This window comes from Ornithodoros turicata, chromosome 3 (assembly GCF_037126465.1).
Source record: "Ornithodoros turicata isolate Travis chromosome 3, ASM3712646v1, whole genome shotgun sequence".
NCBI classification, from domain to species: Eukaryota; Metazoa; Arthropoda; class Arachnida; order Ixodida; family Argasidae; genus Ornithodoros; species Ornithodoros turicata.
In genome coordinates this window covers 57,868,173-57,880,874 of record NC_088203.1, presented here as the reverse complement: position 1 = coordinate 57,880,874, position 12,702 = coordinate 57,868,173, and positions in this window count along the sequence as shown.

Below are 12,702 nucleotides of genomic sequence, written 5' to 3'. Positions count from 1 at the left end.
TTTTCACAACAAATTACTTTCAAAAAGCAAAATGATACGGAGAGCAGCGCGAGAAACAAAGCCTTGCAAGACAAACTTCAGAGGGGATCACGTGGTGGACAGGAAGCAATGGCGATTTTGACTCGAGCGACCGCTAGAGGGTGGCTACGCTGGCCTGGGGCGAAGAGACACTCCTTGTGTTTCCTTCCTCCATGGTTTGAACACTGACCGTTGCACGGTTGCCCTGGATGCGCCCTCTGCTGACGCCGTTTCCAAACTGGCGTTAGTGTTGCCACACCAGTCGGTGGACAAGGATGGAGATCACTTGTTAAAAAGTATGGATATTTCCTTAAATATCTGTAGATTGCAGTAAAGAATATAATTTGCTTTATTAACATCGTTTTTAGGCCAGGATCGTTTTCTATTTCGATTTTTGCATCGAAACAGCGAAAGTATGTGATGGCAAAAATTATCGGGGAGCCGCACAGAATGGCGCTACCGGGTTCAAATCCTGCTCCCGGCTGTACTGTCTGGGAAGAACCGAGCAACGAGCCGTCAGGCGAACCGCCCTGAAATAGCACAGCACCACCACCTGTTCGTCGGTGCCAATGTGCGGGCGACTGCGTGAGATCTATTTGCTTCCAGTGGAGGCAGAAAGAATAAGAAAAACATCAAGCATCATCATCAGAGAAATCACTACATAAGCGATCGAACCATGATATCTCGTAGCTACATCGTGTAATTTAGTCGAAACAACTTCCGTGCCACAAGTGATACAAAATATCAAAGATTATATACTGACAGTCATTTTTTAACACGGACACCATGGAGCAAACATGTAATTAGAAATTCGTTGTTCTTTTTTTTTTTTTACCAGAGAGTGGCGCATCACGAATCGGGCTTCTCGTCACAACTTTTTTTTAACGATTGTCCCAAAATCTAACACCATAGCGCAGGCTGGCTGGCGCATGAAATCCATGATAAAACAAGCCTGAGCATGGTAAAGATCGTTGTGTATATTCGTGTTTTTTGTGCAGCCTATGCTCAGGCTTGTTTCATCATGAAGTAGAAGATCTGTAGATTTCAGAAAGGATCTGTAGATCTGTAGAAGTTGCCGGAAATCTGTAGATCTCCACACAAATCTGTAGATGTGGCAACACTGACTGGCGCGCCGAAGGCTTTGCACCAATTTTCGTCTCACTGCAGCACTCTCGCGCAGTCGTGTTTTCTTTTGTCTGTTTGTAACGATCTTCCATTCATTTAGACTAGATTGTTCATGTAGTCAGTGCAAATAAAAATTGAATTTAATCACGTTGAACCTCACTGTTGTAAGGTACACGGTTTGTAGTCACTCTGTCGTGACAGCAGCAAAAACGAACTACTTCGATAATTTTTCGCAGATCACAAGGCAACGTCTTGTTATAGCTCCTCTGAAAATAGTTGCATAAATTTGTGATGCAAGTCTAAATGTGATCAACATATGACACGCTTTTAGAGGTCTAATAGTAGACGTCTACAGCGAAATATCTCGGCCATGTCTCGTAGACCACCCCTTTTAGACGTCTAAATAATGGATAGCGTTTGAGAGCTTCTAGACGTCTAAAGTTATCGGTATCCCTGAAGTCTCAAGTTATCCCATTATTAGACGTATACTAGCGCACCATTTGTTACCTAGGGGGTGGAAACCAGGTCGCTATTGCAATGTTAGCTCACTTTAAATAGATGATAGAAAACAGGAAATTCAAACAGAATGTACACATATAATAGGTGCAAAAAATGTTTCGCTAAGGCACTAGTAACATGGGAGTAACAAACGCAGGTACTTGAATGTCTCTTTCGGATGAGATATTTTAAAATTATTCAATAGTGCTTTGAAACACCAAGATATGCATGTTTTTTACAGCTTAACATGTGTGACAGTCCAGTAATCTCATCAGCACCTTGCACTGCGTTGCATTGTATAAGGCAACCAGGTTGCTACAGCAATTTTAGCTCATTTTGGAAAGATGATACAAAATAGAAAATACAGACTGAAAATGCACATTGCATGGGTGCAAAAAAAAAAAAGCTTTGCTAAGGCTCTAATAACATAGAGGTTCCAACAAAGTAACTTAATAAGTTTATGGCACTTGAATGTCTCTTTCGGATGAGATAATTTAGCTGCATTCAACAATACTTGCAAACACCAATATGTGCATATTTTTACAGCTTAACATGTGCGACCCATGAGTAATCTCTTGAGCACCTTGCACTCAGACCTCGGCAAAAAACTCATGAGTTCGATAAATCACGATACGCACAATCACAATCACCGAAGCGAAGAGTCTGGTCTGATTGCAATCATTTAGACAAGAGACTTGCGATGATCTTAAACAAGGCTGATGCAACATGAAGAACGAGGGCAGTTTTTTACGATTGCGCTCAGTTGTCATCTTATCTCGCTGGTCCAAGCAGTGCGATCACACTGTGGCGCCTCACGACGGTGCGAAAAAGCAACCGCAAGACAACAGGACTACGAAATGGCGCGCTTCATGTAATAATTGCGCGAGTGCGCTATAACAAGCTGCGGCGCTTTGAAGGCCGATGATCTTTGCTTTAAGTTGAAACAGCTCGTGCGCGTTCACATTCAGAAAAGGTTTCGCGTGGGTATGTTTCTATATATATATATATATATATATATATATAGAAACATATCCACAAGGACAAGCCAAGCTTGCACTGCGGCCTCCACAGGTGGCGTTGTCACCGTGGAACATTGACGTCTCGCCGAGACGCACTGTTGTGCCGACCCAAGATCGTGTCACTTCCCTACGCCAGGCTGACGAGCTCCAAGTAGAGCGAAACAGCTGTCCTTGGCTGGGAGTGCACGGTCAAATTGTAAACATATGCTCAACGTGCAGCTACAGAGCTTCGGCTATTTTTTACTTTTTATATGTACTTGCTGGCTTGCACTGCGGCCTCCACAGGTGGCGTTGTCACCGTGGAACATTGACGTCTCGCCGAGACGCACTGTTGTGCCGACCCAAGATCGTGTCACTTCCCTACGCCAGGCTGACGAGCTCCAAGTAGAGCGAAACAGCTGTCCTTGGCTGGGAGTGCACGGTCAAATTGTAAACATATGCTCAAGGTGCAGCTACAGAGCTTCGGCTATTTTTTTACTTTACACACACATATATATATATATATATAACTTTTTTTGCGTGATCGATTCTTTAGTATCGTATCCCATATCGATACAAATGCACATTTATTGTACTGCGGGGACAATTCAATTGGTTGTTCGTTAGATCCACATGGTTATGTAGCCTAACGTTTTTATAACGGCTTCCAACAGGCCTTCAAGAAAATCACAATTAAACGTTTGAAGCACAGTATTTCCGGAGCCCGTGACACAGCCGTCGCACAATAGTGAGTTTTAGTGCATCGTACGCTATCGCTTTTACGCACGTGCCTGATGGCTCTGCGCACTGTGCGAAGCTCGCTTTATGTATTTCGGGTGCGCAAAACCGCCAACGCTATGCCTAAAGTACGCAAAGGCGATAGCGTATTATGCACCAACACTCTCTAATGTCTCCACAGTTTGCTACATGAAACGTTGTTCCACATTGCACTCGTTTGGTCGTTACCGGCCGCAGCGGCTCATCGGTGTAGCGTGTTCGCCTTATGATCACAAGATCGCGGGTCCGAACCCGGCCGAGGAACTTTGTGGTAGTGTACAAGTTGCTTGGAAAGGCAGTTTTCTGCGAAGGACGTTAAATACGGGGTGCCGTGTGGTGAGTCTTCATCGCAGGTGATCTTCAGACCGACCGCTGTGACCTCAGCTGTCTCGGGATGTAAACCCCTATTATTATTATTATTATTATTATTATTATTATTATTATTATTATTATTATTATTATTATTATTATTATTATTATTACTTTCTTCCTTTCGTTTCTCAGTAACAGATACTGTGACGTAAAGGTGCGCGGTGGCTTCCTTCTCCTTACTTTCCCCCTTCAGGTGTTCCTCAAGGCTCAATTTTGAGGCCGCTCTTTTTCAATGTCTTTATTAATCACTTAGCTGGGCATATTCGTCATTCTCATGTGCTTCAGTACGCCGATAACGTGAAAATATTTAAAGTTATCCACGACTCAAATGACGTTCCTAAGCTACAAACTGACGTTTCTTCTGTGGTTGAATGATGCTCTAAAATGGGATGGCTATTAATCCAACGAAGATGAAACATGTGACTTACTCAAGAAAAACTAACATAATATGCAATACATACATGTGTTCTGATGCCATCAAGCGTGTCGATGTACTGAAGGATTTGGGGGTCGTTTACGACTCCCAGCTGCGTTTTCATGATCATGTTTCCTACGTACGCTCTTCGGCTCTCAAAATTCTTGGCTTGCTCACATATACATGCAAAATCTTTCCATATACACTCTGTATTTCTTCACCTGTATCGTTCCCTAATTCTATCGCGACTGGAATACGCGTCTGCAGTGTGGAACTCGTCACGGATTGAAGCTGTCCAGAAAAAAATTCTACACATTATACATAACGTATTTTTGAGCCCTCACTGAAGAATGTATGTCTATAGAGAGATAATGTCATTTCTTAACCTTGAACCACTCTCAACGCGACGCCGTATTCATGATATTATGCTCTGTTATAAGATCTTACACAATTCTCTCGATACACCATCTTTATTACATCAGATTCATATCGTCGTACCTGTCAATGTAACCAGACACTAATATACTGTACCTATCCCACCATATGCCTGCAAATCCGCGATCGCACGTAATCAACAAATGACAAACGCAGTTCACCCCTCTCTTGATATCTTTAAGCCCCATACAAACGTTATCAAAACTCTCCTGTGGCGTTCACTGTGTAACCTGTGAAGTTGTACAGTTATTTTTTCCTTCGCTTTTAGTGTCGTGTACCGTATATCTGTATGTTTGTACTCTATGTATCAATGTGAATATCTTCTTGTTATGTTCCTGTTCCTGAATATGTTACGTTTTGCTTAATCTGTATACGTATGAATATATATGTGTATATATTTGTAAGTATACTGTATTGTCTATGTGCGCCAATACCAAGGCTCTGGCTCTTCTTGGGCACGTTAATAAATATTTTTTTTTTTCATCGTTCCTGTGCCCACGACTGGAAGACTGCTTTTATTGTAACTCACTCCTACATGTCAGAATTTACAACCAACAGACTGGCGCTATTTATGATAACATACCCCCTCTCCCCCAAAAATGAAATTGTTGTTTTCGCTCACAGACCGCTCCGGTATCATATCAGCGATGATACAGCGCCAGCCGCAGGCGCCGTCTGGAGACACGTGCGCTGTTATCGCCATCGTATGAGTGCACTAGTAATGCCCGATGATCACGCTTTGTAATATCGCGAACGTGTGACAGCAATCACCAGTGTCACTAGAAAAAGTGTTTTTTTCTCGTAGCGTGGTAGTCTGCGATAACCAGCGATCCTCAGCTGAGTGAGTACAGCATCGCACGGCGCTGTAAATACTCTTGCTGTGATTACGAGATGACGGACGTCATGACAGCCACCGCTGACTACGCTTGCGACTGAAATGGCTGCACACTATATCAAATGATTGTGATCGTGAGCTATCGTGAGTCAAAATAACGAGCTCTGTATGCACTTTGTACACAAACTTCTGTTGGTGTAACAAAAGGTACGCATAGCATGGGTGCAAAAAAAAAAGGAAATTCGCTGACGCACTAGTAAGATATAGGTGCCACAAAGTGACTAGATAAGTTTATGCCACTTGAATGTCTCTTTCAAATTAGATATTTCAACAGCATTTAACGACACTGTCAAGTCGAACAGTGCCCGTTTTGCAGCTTAACATTAGTGACACCTTAGTAATCTCCTCAGCACCTTACACTGCGTTGTATTGTATAGGGTGCAACCAGGTCGCCTTGGCAATTTTTGCTCATTTTGAAAAGATAGAAAATAGAAAATACAAATTGAAGATGCACATAGCATGACTGTAAAAAATGTTTAGCTGAGGCACTAGTAACATACGTGCGAACAAAGTGACTAGATAAGTTTATGGCACTTGAATGCTTCTTTCATATGATATATTTTAACAGCAGTCTACAATACTTTCAAATAGGAAGATGTGCATGTTTTACAACTTAACACAGGTGACGCTTGAGCGATATTTTCATAGCATTCAACAGTACTTTCAAACTCGAACATGTGCATGTTATTACAGCTTAACATAAGTGACACTTGAGTCATCCCATCAGCACCTACTGCGCTGCTTTGTATGGGGTGGACACCTGGTCGCTATGGCAATGTTAGCTGATTTTGCAAAACATTATACAAAATAGAAAATACAAACAGTAGGTAAACGTAGGATCGGTGCAAAAATGTTTCGCTAAGGCACTAGTAACATAGAGGTGCCAACAAAGAGACTATAAGTTTATGCACTTCTATGCTTCTTTCATATGATATATTTTAAGAGCATCAACGATAGTTTCAAACTCGAAGATGTGCATATTCTTACAGCTTAACATATGTGACACTTGAGTAATCTCCACAGCACCTCAGACTGAGCTACCTTCTACGGGGTGGACACAAGGTCGGTATGGCAAGGTTAGCTGATTTTGAGAATATCATACACAAAAGAAAATACAACCACAAAGTACACAGCATGGCAACAAAAATGTTTCGCTAAGGCACCAGTGACATGGGAGTAACAAACAAATTGCTTGAATGCCTCTTTCACATTATATATTTTAACAGCATTCAACAATACGCTCAAACTTGAAGATGTGAATTTTTTAGAAGTTAAAATAAGTGACAGTTGAGTAATCTCCTCAGCATCTTACACTGCGCTGCTTTGTATGGGGTGGACACCAAGTCGGTATGGCAATTTTAGCTCATTTTGAATAGTTGATAAAAAAACAGAAAATACAAACAAAAGGTACGGATAGCATGAGTGCGAAAAATGTTTCGCTAAGGTACTAGTAACATACAGGTGCTAATGAAGTGGATAGATAAGCTGATGGCACTTAAATGTCTCGTTCGGGTTAGATATTGTAGCAGCACTGAACAAAATTTTCAAACTCGAAGATATGCAGTTTTTACAGCTTAACATGTCTGACACATGACCAATGCCCTCAGCACCTTACACTGCACTGCTTCGTATGAGGTGGACACCAGGTCGCTATGGCACTATTTGCTGATTTTTAAAAGACGATACAAATAGGGAATACAAACAGAAGGTACACATAGGATGGGTGGATTTTTTTTTTTTTTTTTGCTAAGGCACTAGTAACATAGAGGTGCCAACAAAGTGACTAGATACGTTGATGGCAGTTGTAGGTTTCTTTCATATGATATATTTTAACAGCATTTAACAATACTTTCAAACACGAAGATGTGCATCTTTTACAGCTTAACATAGGTGACACTTAAGTAATCTCCTCAGCACCTTACACTGCGTTAAATTGCATAGGGTGCAACCAGGTCGCTATGACAATTTTAGCTCACTTTGAAACGATACAACATAGAAAATACCGGTTGAAGATGCACATAGCATGGCTGTAAAAAATGTTTCGCCAACGCACTAGTAACATAGAGGTTCCAACAAAGTGACCAGATAAATTCATGGCACTTGTATGTTTCTTTCATATGATATATTGTAACAGCCTTCAACGAGAATTAGTCGAGGCACGCTACAAACATAGACAACACAAACAAGTAAGAACACAGAATGAAAAGAAAAAGGAAATAAGGAGGATCCAAGTTCGAATGTTAGTGTAAGCACCTTTTTCCGGAGTTGTTGGTTGTTTGACATTTAGCTAAGTTGAACATAATCTCTTGACTCTTTATAGCCATTACGTTTGAGGTGTTGGAAAATTTATGCATTCTGAAATCACAAAGCATCACTTAGGATGTAAGAGATATTTCTAGAGCTCTGGCATTGGGCTGGATCAAGTGGAATATCACTGATGCGACTACTTTCATTGCTGCCGTAAAAATGAAGCATGTTTCAAAGAGAAAGGGTGACACCGAGACACAAAACTAAACCAGTGAAATGCACAGGTTTAGGCGGGTTCTTCTTGCAGTGTCTTAATCATTTCAAGCACTTCCCCACAGAGCCTGATGTCAACATGAATGGCAATACATGATGGCAATACACAAATGAGGCAGCTAGCAGTCCAGCCGCCTTGTAATTTCACAACCTCGATAGTTCCCGTGCTGTGCTGCCACATGCAAGTTAATGTGATTCCAACGTGATAGTCAAGACAGGCACGCTTCAGCTCCTGACAAGGGAAAGAGGAGTCTGGTTCAAACCACAAATATCTATTGTTGCATGGTAGGCAATATAATGTTTTCATAATCAAGACAATTGAGTTGCACAGAAAACAAAGCTCTAGAGATCTGAAACAACCTTCCCGCCTCTGTTTACTACTTGCGTTTAGGTGGAAAACGATTTTTCGACCACGCTGAGCAAGGGCCAGAATGAAATCCAGACGGCAGGTTTGGAATTGATTCTGGGAATTGAATTGAATTGATTTTTGGAATCAATTCGAGTTCTTTTAGAAAGAAAGTAGAAAGAGTTATTTTTCCAATACTGCTCTGTCCGTGACAGAGACACATCTCCCAAGCATTGTCGCAATCCGTGACCATGATCGAGCCACACTGGGGATATTTGTTTATGAGTACCCTCAGGGCAAAGGACTATAGAGGGGAGTGGGTTATAAAATAATCATATCGATTATACCGGTCATAAGAAAGCCAAAAAAGCAACATCAATTCAAGAGATCCAGGAAAGAAAAAAAAAATAGTAACGGTTAGCGCTGCCATGCGAGGTCTGTAAATAAAGTAATGAGACTGGCCGCGTATCGGCCGTTCTGGCAACCCTGCCTCCAGTAGGATACGTTTATAACACGTTGCAATGCATGTTGTAGGTAGTTATTCTTAATCACTGCGTTTAACATAAGATTATTCATGTGGGACAGAGGGAGGATGTCGAGCTATGGGTGATGCAAGAAAAACCCGTGCCGCATATCTGGGGAAGAAGCAACCGCTGACCGACAAAAGCCGGTCTGGTGTCACGTAACTTCCTGGGTGGCAGCACACATGTATGAAATGGGAGTAAAGGAAATTACTTTGGTACATGATGTTCACTTCCGCCAAGTCACGAAAGGCTTTTAAAATAAGGGAAGGGTATGCCCATAATCTACCCGTGAAATCTGCATTTTGCTAGCTAATGAGCCTATCGCACCCACAGCCGACGAAGAGTGGTCGAGTCACTTAACATGCGTGAAATCTTACACACGGGACACCGCATTTAACGTGTAAGCGATAGGGAGGAACCTGGTTCCTATATTTAAGCCGGTTGTGGGTATAAGGATGCAGACCAGCAAACTGCCTACCAACTCAAAGACTCAAACAACAGTTGCTGCAACGCATCCGCGATATCGATATGCGATTTTGAAGCTGCAACCAGCGATCTGTTAGCATGGTTCCAGATCACGATGCTCACCACGTACGAATAACAATGTACTCATATTAGTTCCATGCATCTACGCAACGGTATCGCTAGAGCGCTCGTCTTCAAGTACCGATCCTAGCACTGTACGCGCGGCTTTTAGCAACAACAACAACAACAAAAAAAAAAAAAAAAAGCAGCAACCGTTGCTAAATGCATAAAATACGTAGCAAGGAGGCAATCGAGTAAAATAAGAATTATTTGGAACGAACGAAACGCGGGGATTCGAACCCGGGCATTTCACGGTGAATACCGAAGCGCTACCGGCGACGCCAGCTGGACACGAGTCGGATCCGCGTAACCTGGCATAAGTTCGTTCCGATGCCTCGTTTGTTGATTGAGAACTTTATACGCCCTAGGCAAAAAGTTGACGCTACTTTGGGTGGCATTCTTCGCCTCAGTTTGAAGTAGGATCGTTCATCTTCATGTCCCATGGTGGACATTTTGTGGGGAGCTAAGCGTTTCATGGATATTTGCAAGCAAACCCATGTAGCCAAAGGTGGGATAATAAATACCCAATCGACGTCTAAATTTGAATTTAATATGCATAAATTGAATTTAATGAATAAAATAACGACTGGCAGGTCTAGTAGATGTCTCTCAATAGCCTTAATGCTAGGGGAGTCTCTGAGGACCAACTGAGACCAACTCGAAGCAACGTCTTTGGACCAACTTCAAGACGGTACAGTCTCCACATTCCCACGTACCAACTCGCTAGCTCCGCCCACAACCAACCTTACGGCAATCGGGGTGTATGGGTTCAAGTCCAACAGCTGGTGACTTTTTTTTAACTGTCATTAATCAAAACGAAGTCATTTTACTTCGCCAGAAGGTCACCAGTATCTCAAAAAATGCCTATTGATATGTTTATATGGCGCTAGCAAAAAAAAGAAAAGAAAAAAATTATCTTGTACCCCTGTAGGATTTGAACCCATGCCAGGCAGTGCATGGGTTCAAATGCCATGCAGGCACAGAAACGAAATGGCTTGACGCCCTCGAGGGTCACGTGGCAATGCTCCTCGCGTTGATTGGCTAGACCACCACCAACTCTCCGAAGTTTTCGCTCGGCGGCCGATTCCCACCAACTCGAGTTGGTCATGGTCGGTGATGTCGGCCGACTGCCACCACCTCCAAAGTTGGTCCGAGTTGGTGCAGAAAGTTGGCCCGTGTCAACGCCCGCTAAGGTTACGCCACCTAGACGTCTCAACTAAGACATCCAACGTCTACCCCTAGCACAACCTTAGGCCTTTTATATACCACACTGAGGGCGGCTCTTAGCCCTGTATTTGCCTAATGTCTAGGATTATACCTTCATTGGCCTTTACTTAGACCACACCTAAAAGCTTCCCTGTACGTGTGTACTGTTTCAGGAATGTGTGTGTGTGAAAGGGACATGCAGTAGCTCACATATGAAGCACATTTTGACAAAACTTTATTTTAAGTAAAGCTATTAAAACACTGCAAAAGAGACCAGCGTATGCACTTTACGATCGCGCAGCATTGCGACAAGCCAATAATGGCACAAGCGCTTATAAACGGCTAGACAATGACTAGATAATAATGTCCATAATATCACAACACATATTGTTGAACTTTTATTTTTTTATTTATTAATAATGTAAGCCAATATGTGGCCCAAACAGGAGTGGCATACATGTTTGACACATACTCAACAATGGACAACTAAACAGAGCTCAGTAAATTGACCCATCAAAACACGATCATACACTATATCAATTAAATCAACTTTTTATCAACACCACAAGGCGTTCTATTGAGAACAAAAATAAAATTGCTCCACGTTACTTATAAAATTACCTGACTCGAAAACACTTCCGGGCAACGAATTCCAATCTTCTATCGTTCGAGGAAAGAAACTATATTTAAATGCATTAGTTCTTGCAAAAATTGGTGCTAGCATTTGTTCCCGCTGACTGTGTCGTGTTCTTCTCAACAAGGACGGTTTCAGAGAATTTGGTAAATTTAATGCGACATTTCCCATCAGAGCCTTACGAAGAAATAATATCCGACTAATTTTTCGGCGCAGTTCAAGTGTCTGAATGTTGTTTACCTGCATCAGCTTACTAGGTGAGTCAGTTCTTCTGTATTTCCCAAAAATGAATCTTATGGCTCTTCTCTGTACCCTCTCCAGTAGTGTAATATCCCTTTTCTGATACGGGTCCCAAACTACTGCTGCATATCCAAGTTTTGATCTAACAAATGTGTTATATGCGAGTAGCTTTGTTTGTGCCGGTGCATATTTAAGTTTCCTTTGTATAAATCCTAATTTCTTCAGGGCTAATGCACAGATGTCAGAAATGTGATCAGACCACGTTAGTCTACTATTGATTGTCACCCCCAAGTATTTATACTTCTGTACTTGGGATATTTCTTGACTCCCAAGCAAATATGGGAACACACTCGGTAACTTTTTTCTTGTAAGTCGCATCAGTACTGTCTTATCCAAATTAATCTTCATTCCCCATTGGCTACACCATTCTAAAACTGCTACCATAGAATTCCGTAATAATAAATGATCAGAATGGCTCGTGACCTCCTTAAAAATCACACAATCAGCTGCAAATAGCCTTATTGAAACACCTTCTGGAATCACAGTAACAATATCATTGATATAAATTAAGAACAACAACGGTCCCAATACGCTTCCCTGAGGGACACCGGAACTAACAGCACACATGCCTGAAGGACGATTACTAATTTCTACAAACTGTTGCCTGTCATTGACGTATGTTTGGATCCATCTCACAACAAATGCAGGGAGCCCTAAGCTTTCCAAACGATATAACAACTTTCCATGTGGGACTTTGTCGAAGGCTTTGCAAAAATCCAAGAACAACACATCTAATTGACCACATTTGTCTAGTACACTGGAAAATTCATGTACAACGTCCACAAGCTGAGTGAGAGTTGACATATTTTTTCTAACGCAATGCTGATATTTAGACAAAACATTGTGGTCGCTTAAGAACATTTGTATGTAGACAACAAGAACGTGTTCAAGTAATTTGCAACTAGTACTAGTAATTGACACCGGCCGGTAATTGCTGACAAGTAACTGACCACCTTTTTTGTGAATAGGGACTACACGTGCCTTAAGCCAATCACCAGGTAAAACACCTGTAGATAACGACAAGTTAAAAATGTGTGTTAAAAAAACAGATATT